General features: G+C 35.8%; 1 protein-coding gene and 1 long non-coding RNA gene across 6 annotated transcripts in view; both read right to left on the reverse strand.

Moving 5' to 3' along the window:
* The window catches only part of smash (smallish), a 201797-nt gene that overhangs the window by 113511 nt on the left and 76154 nt on the right, over positions 1-12132 (reverse strand). The window contains exon 2 of one of the 5 annotated variants that reach the window (XM_076365263.1): positions 9656-9756. The exons of the other annotated variants lie outside the window; for them this stretch is intronic. The gene's annotated coding sequence lies outside the window, so the exon portion shown is untranslated. The remainder of the gene's footprint in view (positions 1-9655; positions 9757-12132) is intronic. 5 annotated transcript variants of the gene reach the window in all.
* Positions 1-12132, reverse strand: part of LOC143174283 (uncharacterized) — a 111633-nt gene that overhangs the window by 28328 nt on the left and 71173 nt on the right. The gene's annotated exons all lie outside the window — the stretch shown is intronic.

A 12132-nucleotide genomic window follows, 5' to 3' on the forward strand; every position in this document is an offset into this window, starting at 1 on the left:
CATACGTAACAGTATTCCTGAACATACCATCAACATGCCGTATAACGTCAGCTACTAACGTCGTTCAATGTGAACGGAAGTTGTATACCATCCTCAACGATTGACGTATTTGATTCGAATGAATTTCCCAGGATCAATATTTAATCATCTGGTTGATTCAAAGTTATACAGTGTCGGTCAAAAGTGTGGGACTACTTGATATGTAACGTCACGAATTCAAAATTACATATCTTATAAATATATAAAATAAAATAATAATTACACATATTTACATTTGACTAATACACATATGTCCATGTTCTCCAATAAAAGTTGCTTACAAAAAATGGCAGTTTTTATTTAAACCGATGTATCGGTACCAAACTTTTGCACGACAGTGTATATGACTTATATTGAAAACAATTGAGAATGTTTATCCGAATTCATAATTTAGATAGTTTTTAATATGAAAGAAGATGAGGTAGAATTTTGTTTTTCTCCCTTGAAAGTTTACTAGTTTTAATTTAAAGGGTTTTGTGAAATATGAAAATTTTAAATTCAATATGTTTTGTAGACTAGAACTTCTTGACGTTGTTAATAATAGATATAACAACTGACACTGTCATAAACTTGAAAGCAAGTCTTGCAGTTAAGAAATGCTATTTCATGAAACATTTTGTGTACATTCTCTTTGAAATACAAAACGCAGACTGTTTAAACGATAATACTGATGCAAAAAAGTTAATAGACTTTATGAGTGCCACATGTAAGACTGCAATTTTGTAACAGAAACTGTCACTAAGAAGATATTAACAAATCCTAGAATTATGTCAGCTTTACCGTCGTTCGCCAGCATATGATAATATAGCCTATAAAAGTATTTAATTGCACTATGAGTTTACTTTCAGCTAATTTTAATAATCCTGACAATGATCAAAGGGGGTAAAAATGTATGAATCAAATAAATTAATTTACGAGCCGGTACACAGACAAAACCAGCCTGCGCACAGGAAGGATAACGTACACTTCCTTCAGTAATTCGAACCGGAAGAAGAGACACACCCTATCCTTCAGTCGCATATATGCAATTTCCACTTCTTTAGAAGAGGAAAAGTTCCCGCTAGGTTTGTACATACTTAAAATCAACCGTTTAACAGATCAGAATTCCATTTAACCAAACCTTTATACCAGACAAAACAGTTTAGATAACTGGATTCTTCATTTAATGAGATTCCACCTATTCTTCCTTCCACTATTGTTTATCCGCTCATATAATAGCACTTAATGCTCAAATAACTGGATCGCTACACACAGACATGTTTTGTCTGAGTACTTATACTATCCTTTGTAAGTAGTGTAAATACTAGCGGACATATATAAATACACATCATTCGCAAGCTAAATTATAAGCAACTCGAATCAATGCTCAATCAATGTTTCACAGCATTTTAACACGTTGGAATAATTTAAATAATAATAACTAGACCATGGATTTTTATACATTTATGAAAAATTTGAAAATTCAAACTTCCACAGAATGCATAAAATACAAAAATATATATAAATATCCAAAGTATCATAACAATTGTCAAAGACCATTTTCTACGCACATTTTATTTTCCCAATTATATTTTGGAAAACCTGAATTTGCATATAAATCCGCAGTCTGATAATGACATAATGTAGATTCTAATTTCTTGACTTAACAAAGTTCGACATTAGAGAAACCCCCGTAAAATACGGAACGAAGTAAGAACTTTTAAGTGCGCAAGACATCTCATTGGAAATTTGTTATTTGAGCGTCTATGTTGTATCGGATTTGCCTGCAGAGTTTTGAAATTTATTAAAATTTGGAACCTTATTTTGTTCGTGGAGTATTAAGTACATATTAAAACTTCGTTTTCTTTTTACTACATTATATATAGATTAACATTTTTCAGGTGCGTATCATCAAACCATTTTTAGAAATGGGAATTTTCCTAATTTTTCGAACCTAATTCCCTCTTTTGCACTACTTCTTTGCTTCATATAACACGGCATTTTTTAGGAACGTAACAACCGTGTTACACAATGGTTACCTATACAAAGGAAAAGAAAATTAATCTCAGGAAACAGAGTTCAGATTAATGGCACTGCAGTAAAGGGCCAAGCCGAATATAGAAGCGAAAGAAATTAATTCCAGATACAGACATGATCGTCTCGAAATAGATGAAAGCCTCTTCACCGCAATTCGTATGCACGAAAGCCTCTCGGAAATCTGGATTTCCAGCAGCCTGTTTCTTCCGCGGCGATCACGAGCACAGTTCTCGATCCGATACCCGCCAAATCGATTTCAATATCTATAAAGGCCTGTGTTCCCGGCACTGCGCTGTGGCGGTCGTTTCGGATCGAGAGATGTTTCCCATCGTCGCGTCTCGATACGCTCTACGACTTTCCGATCGGGATTGAAGGATCTATCGTTGTTACTTAAGCCGCAATTTCACGATCGTTACAATACTTCGCGGAAGGCCGTGCAACCGCTGCGAAACGAAGCAAGAGGAGGATAATCTCGTTGCCATATATATTATATACGAACATGCATAATACACACGTTACCGGATCACGCGCTCGTGATAGCTGGGATCGAGCTTCCTTGGACTGGCACGTTCGAGGCGCATGATCCGAGCTACGAAACCACGGTACATAGTGATTCTTGCTTCCAGTTGGACGTTGACTTTTTGGAAATCGAGCCGATTTACGAGCGGCAGACGCGGAATGCGGCGCAGAATTTACTTTCGAATCGTGGGATAACCGGAGAATAACTTTAATCTTACTTGCTTCTTTCGAATCCTGTTTAACCCAATTATATCTTCGTTCTTGTATCGATATTACGTTTGTTTCATATTTTTTAATTTAATTGTGTTCTCGTTTTCTTAACCCTTTGCCCTACGATTTATTCTTCAGTTGTGATCGATACATCTACATTGTCATTCACAATTTATTGAGAAAAAGAAACAAATTCTAGGTATATTTTAGGTCCACAGCATGTTTGCTTTAAAATATAATTATTGAAAGACAAAGAATCAAGTAATATTCTACTTGTTAAATTTTATTTAAAATCTTCACCACGTGTCTGACACGTTATTGTAAGGCAAAGGGTTAAGGATAGTATTGAATGTAACAAGGGAACTTTTTCGAACTAACACACGCCGATTTTGATGTAACTTACGTGAGAAATAGTTTTCAAGAAAATATTTGACACGTATTTTTTCTTATCGACCAACATCTACTTTGACGGATTAAAAGGGTTATATTCTTTTCATTTCCTCTGAAACTGGGGGATGTAGAAAAGAAACTTTCCTTTTAAATTGTTCGTCTCAAAATGAACAATCGATTTCTTTTCTGCGTCCCCTAATGGGAAATATTCCATAAGCATTATGTCAGCAATATATACACTATAATTTTCAATTTACAAATTGTCCCTAAAGCATACAGTTACTTTAAAATAATAACACAATAAATACCAATAAACAATAAAACTTCCTCGAGTGAAAACTGTAAACAACCAAATATTTCAACTACTGCACTGAAATCATCGTCAAGCCGCATAGATCGAGACCATAAAACAGCACTCCCGCGGCACGGTCGTTCACCGCGTCTCAACGTACGCATCGCTCGCCAGACTTTCGAAAATGTATCACCGGCGACGTTATAACAAAGTCGTTAAACAAACAGAAGGAAATCAAGTTGCGCAGCGCGTGTTGTGTTACCGCGACGCGCAATAAATTGAACAAACAACGGTTCGGCCATACTGGAAGCCTCCGCTTCCTGCCGCGGGGCGCGCGCGTAATTGCGCGCGACCAACAATTTCGTTTTATGTATATTAATTTTGAGCAACGGGCGTGCTCGCAACCGGACAGTCGGACACGTTCAACAAGAGCCAGGATCTATGATCTAGAGAGCGAGAGAGGCCCCCTGCCGCCCCTCACATTCCATCCGGTTAATTTTCAGCAGAGACGCAGGCATAAATCCTGTTAAGTAATCTGCTTTTCGCTCGGCCGTATGTTAATTTTCAGGAACGGAAATACCCGGCAGTCGCCGGCGATAAAGTTCTCGCACCGTGTGACGCAATGTGGATTTATCAGCGATCCGGATAAAACCGCCGGGATTTATCGATTATTTCATTAACGGCAACGAGTCCACTTTCTAATGACTCTTAACGAGAGCCAGGCCACGGTTAATGGGCTTATCGGGATGTATGGAGAGCTGAACGCGTGCGTCGGTAGGTAACCTGAACCGACGGAGTACATAGATCATCTGGAATCGAATATTACCATTTTTCATCAGGATTTTTGTCGATACGTCTCGGTCGCACGTCTGTGAAGAACGTGTTTTCCAGGATGTTGCAAAAGCGGACATTCGATCGAATATCCGTGGAGTTATTGCTAACGCTATTTATCACGTCATGGTTTACGTGTTGTACAGCAACGAGCTGTGGTAGGGCAATATAAGAAGTGGAACGTTTGTTTAAGAAATTTTAGGGGTTATTTTCTGGTTGCTTGGGGATAAAAGTTAGAAGTAGGAGATAATGATGGTAACACTGGTATTCATCGTATTTGTGGAATGCACATGAATGAGAATGTATATGTAAAAATCGAATTCTGGTGCTATGTGATACGGAACATATATTACTTCTCTGCACTCTGTAGGCTTCACTACAACATTATTTATAACACTAAATATTTTGATGAACCAAGTTCAAGAGACTACCCTAAGATTATTGTATTTACTACGCATGCAAATTTTTTCCGAAGAAGCAACATGAAAAATCTAAAAAATGTTGTAATATTACATTAGTTTTCACCAGGGGTACTATAAAAATAGCTTGGAGTTGATAACTTTAAAAATCAGCTTAGAGTCTTAAGAGTTAACTAATTTTATAATTACACTATATTATATTAATATTATATTAACGTACTCTCGCTAAATTTTCCTTTTTCGCACATTCAGAACCAACAGCGCAGCACAGAAGCTTCGAGAGTAAGAAAAAAACGAGAAAAAATGATTCAGACTTTTCTTTCCTTTTCAATCAAGCACAAAAAGTCTAATTGAATAATGTGAAAAATTGAATTAAAGAACGCAATTCACTGGACGTTCTTTCTCGGAGTTGTATGCGTTCCACGGCAGCGTAGAACTTAATTCAAGCCGCGTTCACTGACGAATAATGAGTACTTCGAATCTATGTCGTCCCGGGACGGTTCCCACCTCTCGAACCTCAAGGATCCGCTTTTCAGAGCCGCCGGGAATGAATGGAAGGAGGAGCGCGTCTTCTGTATTCTCGTATGAAAGCCCGAAGAACGGATCTTTTCAGGATTATTCTTTCCGGCGCTGCCTGGAACGTTTATGCGAGGATCATCCTGCCTCCTGCGCATTATTTTTTGATCACGCGGTCTTCGCGCACAATGCGCGGAGCTCCTCGTACGCGAGCGAGTAAATTTTCCACGGACGACCCCGTGTGAGTCGAACCACCTCACGTCGGCGTACGAGTAAATTATCGAGGATAGTTCTCATGTATGAAATACGAGACACCTAGAAGTCCTTTTTCCAGAACTTCTGTTTCTCTGTAGATTCCACATTTTCATGGAGAATTAATCGAATAAAAATAATGTGTGAATTGTGATTCTTTTTTGATAATTTAGTGTTCTATGAATCTTTGGGGTGATTTGGAATTTATGTGTGAAAAATAAGATATACAAAAGTTGGGTTTGAATCGTTTTTAAATTGAGATTTAAAAAATTAAACATTAGTGTGATTATAAAAAAATGTTGGAGTATAGGGGGTGAAGAATTTTTGTTAAAATTTATTCGACGCCAATATGATATTTCATTTCCTAATGAAACTATTGTAGTTACAATCTGAGACGAATTTTGAGATAATATCTCTAAAATATTTCGAAAACATGAGTATAATATATCAATCTCAACAATTACTAAAGAACTTTGATTCACGTTGACAGAAGTAGAAGATTGTAATTGATATGATTTGGACGATAGCGAGTTAAAAATGTCACTGTGGCCGAAATTAAATACCCACTGACAGTTGATTAAAAATTAATCTCATTACAGCACTCGAGGATTACAATCACTCGACCTTTCATTTCGTTGAGTGACGACAGAAATAAGATAAACGCAAACGATACGTCATTTCGAGTCGTTAAGAGCAGAAATCTCCCGAAAGGATTAATTCACTTCGTTCAGAAAGAACAAGATAAACAAGATGAAATTCCGTAGGAAATTGAAACATTTAGTTATTAAACAAATCTTTCAATAAACAGACGAATTGAAAAGAATGAAACCGGCGATGGAACTCCGTAATAATGATTAAAGAAACTATAGCATGTGTCGGATGTTAAAATTCGAATTGAATATTAATGTGCAATAATTTGCATCAATTTCGACACGCTCGTATCCACATTAATTTTCTTTCGATGTGAGAAACCTGAAGAGCTTCCACGCATTTAAACACGTATTACGAAAAAATTTCCAAGATAGGTTCCCACAGATGGAACCCACCTATAGTTGGAAGCAATGAATTGATCGGGGCGTATAACTTGAATAAATTAATATAATTTTATTCCACATAGGCGTACACGGGAACACATGTGCGTGTCCGATGACGGAAATATAATCCTCCTTTTATCACTAATATCGCTTTAGGGTATTTCATCGCGCATTCTTAACACCAGGAGTATCGATTTAAAGTATACGGTTCGTCATTTTTCAGAAAAACGACACGACCGCGCTTGTCTAAAGTTTACGCGACGTTTATTACGATATCGAGTGCGACTAAATGAATTCGTCTAATAATACCCCGGTAAAGCAAATTTACGGTTTCGGTAACTGTGAAACAAGAAATCATGAATGAGCCGTTTTAGCCAGCCTGGTATTTCTAATGTTGAGAATCTTATTATCGCCCCGAGAACCAGGTGAAACAAAATGATCGAACTGGAGTTTCAGGAATGCTGCAGATCCTCTAGCGCCGGACGTTTATATTATCCGAACGGTTTCCTATTCATAACGTTCTATTTATAACGTGTTTCTCGGTATAATTAGCAGACTGTGAATTCTATTTGTTTATAGCGGAGTCAGTTGAAGAGAATGTATTTGTTGCATACTTTATTTTCATTTTTCTGTAGGGAAGTTATCAAAAGATTACTTAATTATTGTTTTAAGTTATTCATATTCTTGCAAGAGAGTTGTGTGATAAATTAATACTCCTTATTTTATTATTGAAGCAGATATGACGTCAAAAACACAATTAAGAATCCAGCAATAACAAAATTCAGAAATGAAATTAACAAACACTGGAAACGATGAAAAAATCAATATTGTATACCATTTTAATAAAATTTCGCCGTTTCTCGAGTATTATCTGCCATTTTCAAAAAAGAAAGAAGTCGAAAAGTTCATTCACTGCTATAATTAAAATATCACATTAAATATCAAAGTCTCGTTCCTAGCTTCAAAATACATAGGCTACTTACACATGAAATCACCTAAATATTTAAAAAACAAATGTCTTCTAGTCTCTCTAAAATATTGTCATCAGCGTAAGTACTAATAACACTAAAACTATCGAGCGATTAGAGTGACTAATTTCTGTATCTGTACAAATACACAGACTTAATTGAAAATCTTTCGCAAACACGCCTTTATAATTTGAATATTTACAAAATAAAAATTCTGTAGTGGGTCAATTTGACCGGTTCGACAGTTTTAGTGTTAACTCAAAGAAAACGAGCATTGTGTCCACAAAATATTAATTTCGGCAGTTTAAAGTAAAGTAATTTGGTAATTATCTTACGAATATAATGTATTCAGCTTATACAGGGATTTTAGTAAATCGTGAACACGGGCGTGCAGGTGTAACCGATCCTTGAGGGTTTCAATTAATCGGATGAGTAGATACGTTTCGCAGCAAAGGAGTTAAGTTTCCCGCTAGCTGGAAATTCCAGCGGGAAATGGGTCGAGCTTTGAAGACGCGCGGCCACCGCATTTTATGCTGGCGATTGAAGCCTTTCAAAGCGGCCTTCCGTGAAAACTCTCGCGTGTAGGCGAGAAACAACAAATCTTCGTCTAACCGAAGCTCGGTAACGATCTCGGTGGCAGCACCGACACAGTGGAATAAAGGAACCCGAAATAACCATGGACCGCCTATTTTCGTACCGTGACCCATCAGCTGCTGCAACGGTTGGTCCTTTTGATTATGGTGCGAGACCAACCACGCGGAATTTCCGGGCCAAAATCAAACGTTCGCCGCAGGACAATCGGCGAATTGCTTTTCTGTTTATCGATCCCGCTCGTCTATCGTCTGGCTTGATTCCTTAGAAAATTGCCGATCCTAGGAGAAAGTGTAAACGACAGGCGATTGATCGTTTTCATCTGACGAATTCGAGGAAGAGGCAACGGACGTGTTTGAGTATTAAGATTTACTGGAAATCGAAGACTTTGGTAGGTGTAAGGGAAACGATAATTTCTTGGAATTCGTGAGGATGTGAATTTTAACTTGCAACTAGTTTCTTTTAAATGAAAGAGAAAAAATTGTAGTTTATTGAAATCAGATGAATTTTTGGATTTTGGAAGTTAAATTGTGTAAGAGACTCGTCTAATAGATTTTAGAAAAGATAGATTTTCTGCAGATTATGAATTTTCTTTAATTATCTGTGACCCCATGCTATTTACTGAGATCATTAAGACTAAAAATGCAATTGTGTCGTTAATTCCAATTTGAAAAGAATTTTAGAATTTTAAATGTGTGAATATGTTACAAATATTCTTTAACCTTATATTCACGAAATGTTATGTTCAAATAACAGTATCACTAATCCGATTGTTTATCGTTTCTTCATTTTTTAACACTTTTCCAGATAAAAGCCTCGAAAATACGTTTTTTAAGCAAAAATTTTCAGCAGAAAAAGATATTGTTACGTTTTTCCAGAATTTAAAATCAAAACTTTCATTATCTTGACTACCAGAGATGTTTTTTAAATTTTGCACAAAGAACATTGGAAATTGTTGTTAGTGATTAAAATTTATGACGCGGTAATCAAGAGATTAACACGTTAAGTACCACAAGAAAATATTTAAAAAAAGATGGTAGGGTCAAAGAAATTTGTTTATTTCATTTACAATTAATAAATGAATATTGATAAGAAATCAATAATTATGTATTATCTTTATATATGGTTACCAGTTAACTGCGTTTGACGTGTATACACGTCATCTTAAAGCTTGAAATCATACAAATTTCATTTAACGATAAATTCTTTATTTTTTCAGATAAATATGTAATTCTTCTTTATTTTACTTTGGTTTTTCATTAAAATATCCCTAAGTGTATTCAACTTGCGTTTGACGAGTACACATTTCATTTTTTGATTTTATTGCGCGCGAGACGAGAGATTTCTCAAACCAAATTCCACAGTTAACACGTTAATTTCTTAAGGTTTATATATACGCATAGGTATAAATAGAATACAAGATTCTGATAGCGCTCTCTAAAGACTGCCATGGCAATTAACTTGTTAAACACAAGATTTTTATGAATGATTTAGGATCTAACAGTTAGAACGAATCAAATGATTCTCCGGCTGATACGGTTGAGCAAGTTGGTAAGTAAGAGGGCAATGCTGACCTACCGTAAACGCTGACCGTGACAGCTGCGAATCCGTTGCCTTTGCGGCCAGACACGTAGAAATTCCGAAGTTTTCGAATTCTTCGAAACACCACTGCTGTCTCACTAAACAGTAACACAGACAGTTACTATTGCCGACGAGTGTTTTGAAAATAAACCGGCCTGGCAAGACCGTAGGACTGGAATACGAACGCGAAATTCAGAAAATTTGGAAACCGGCGTTCTTCATTATATTTGGAAAGCAAAATAATCGAAAGAGATGCGTTGCCATGCCGCGAATTCCATCGATCAGGATCGTAAACTGTGATTCCAGGATGTCTAAATCTTCGGACCAGCGATAAACAAAACAGTCGATCCAAACAGACTCGTTTTATTGGAAGTTTATTTCAAAAGTTTTCAAAGCTTCATGCCTTTTGCGTCAAAATAGCATGGCGTCATCGAAATACAACGTTTATTGTTAGAAGGAATATTTATTATTAATTGCATGGATAATATGCATGAATGTTTCAAACATTTACAATTGAACAATGCTTATTGTTTTTATTCCATCGCGGCATTCATAGTTCATACAGTTTAAAGGAAACGGTATGAATTATTGTATTCATATTTATGCAAAGTAAAGTGAACGAGAAGCAGTGTCAAATATAGAAAGAATTATTTTAATTATTTGTGTACTATATGCTTTGTGTTTTGTATTGAAAATTTTGTAATGAGTACTAAAACATTTGAAATATATATTTTTTGTGATAGAAGACAAAGAAAACAAGTAATAATAAACAACGTGTTTTAAACAGCATTTAATACAGACGCAAGTAAATGAAAAATGTTACAATGAATATACTAACAATATACTAACAATAAAATGAAATAAAGTGTCTAGTCAGTTGTATCGAAACTTCATCACAAAATCCACAGTACTGCGTTTTAATCATGTGCATATGTTACAACTGCACAAAACGCGCCGCCAGGGAATACGGAACACAGTCATTAGCAAAGAATCAATCATTATGAGTAAGATATATTGTATGCAAAATGATACTGGTGGTATTTTGAAAATAACCGATGAAATATTAATGATACCGTAAGCCAACATTTATCAGCTGGAAAGATACGAACAATTCACGTATTATCATGATCGAAGCTTAAGTGTCTCTTATTACTGGATTACAGTGTTTCATGATCAGCCGTATCATGACACGTTTCGTGATATACTAGATCCGTATCTCGCTACACCATGGAAACCGAAGAATGCCTCCAATTCATCATGTAAATTCCAACGAAAAGGAAACAAGAGTCGTGCCTATTTCTGTCACGAGCTGTTAACTAGGTAAAAATATCTTCGTCGATCCATTTGTTCAAGGTATTTACCTAGTTAGGAGCTGCTTGGAAAAAAGAAAATGTTACGTGAGAATCCAATATTTGTACAAAATGGCTTCGCTTTCCTTCCTTGAATTTTTCCCTTTTTCCTGTCGAACGTGGAGAAACTAGATCTTTTCTTGTCTCGACGGACATATTGACAGTGGGAGTGAGTGCGCGTTCACGGGACGATTCTAACTGTGGGGAACCGTATTAGGAGAAAATCCAACTGTCGGCTACGCGTATAAGGTATCGAATTATAGACGGCGAAGTTGCCGGTAAAAGCAGCGAGGAGACATTATTGTAAAATTGAATTTTACAAAGGAACCTTGGGAAAGTTTATCTATTCAAAGTGTAATACGTACATACTTTATTTTGTACCTTATTAGTTAGTTTATTATGACGTAAAAATGTAAAATGTAACGCTTTTTAAAGTATTATGTTGAGTATTATTTTAGGCCCATCAGTGAAAAATTCACTAATGAATTTTTATCATGAAACAATATAATCCATATTATTTAGATTTTCTATCATTTCTAATTCATTAAGAAACTCCTTTTATGCATTATTTATGCGAATATACTCAAACTCCTAATGAAATTCCTCGTAATATACTCGTAAGTTATTATACAGTAAGTTATAAGATAAACCAATAAATCATATTTCCCAAAATGTATTTTAACCTGTTAACTGTGGAATTCAGTTTGAAAAACCTCCCGTTTTGCACGCAATAAAATGAAAAAATGAAGTGTGTACTCGTCAAATGCAGGATGAATGCATCTGGAGTATATTTTTATGAAAAACCAAATCAAAACAAAGAAAAATTATACGCTTATCTGGAAAAAATAAAGAATTCATCGTTGAAAGAATTAGTATAATTTCAAGCTTTCAGATAACGCGTGTACACGTCAAATGCAGTTAACTGGTTAAATCAAAGCTAAAGAAGCACTCATTGAGTCACAATTCCAACAATCTCAACACCCCAGACAATTTACGCGAACGTTCAACATTCAAAAGAGAGAAAGTCGAAGTCCAAACATTCCCGGTAAGTGTATTTATGCAAATAGAAACCGCATTGTCGTTATGCAGGCGTCCTCCTTCGAAATAATTACATGAAAATCAGCT

This window comes from Nomia melanderi, chromosome 2, assembly GCF_051020985.1.
Source record: "Nomia melanderi isolate GNS246 chromosome 2, iyNomMela1, whole genome shotgun sequence".
Lineage (NCBI taxonomy): Eukaryota > Metazoa > Arthropoda > Insecta > Hymenoptera > Halictidae > Nomia > Nomia melanderi.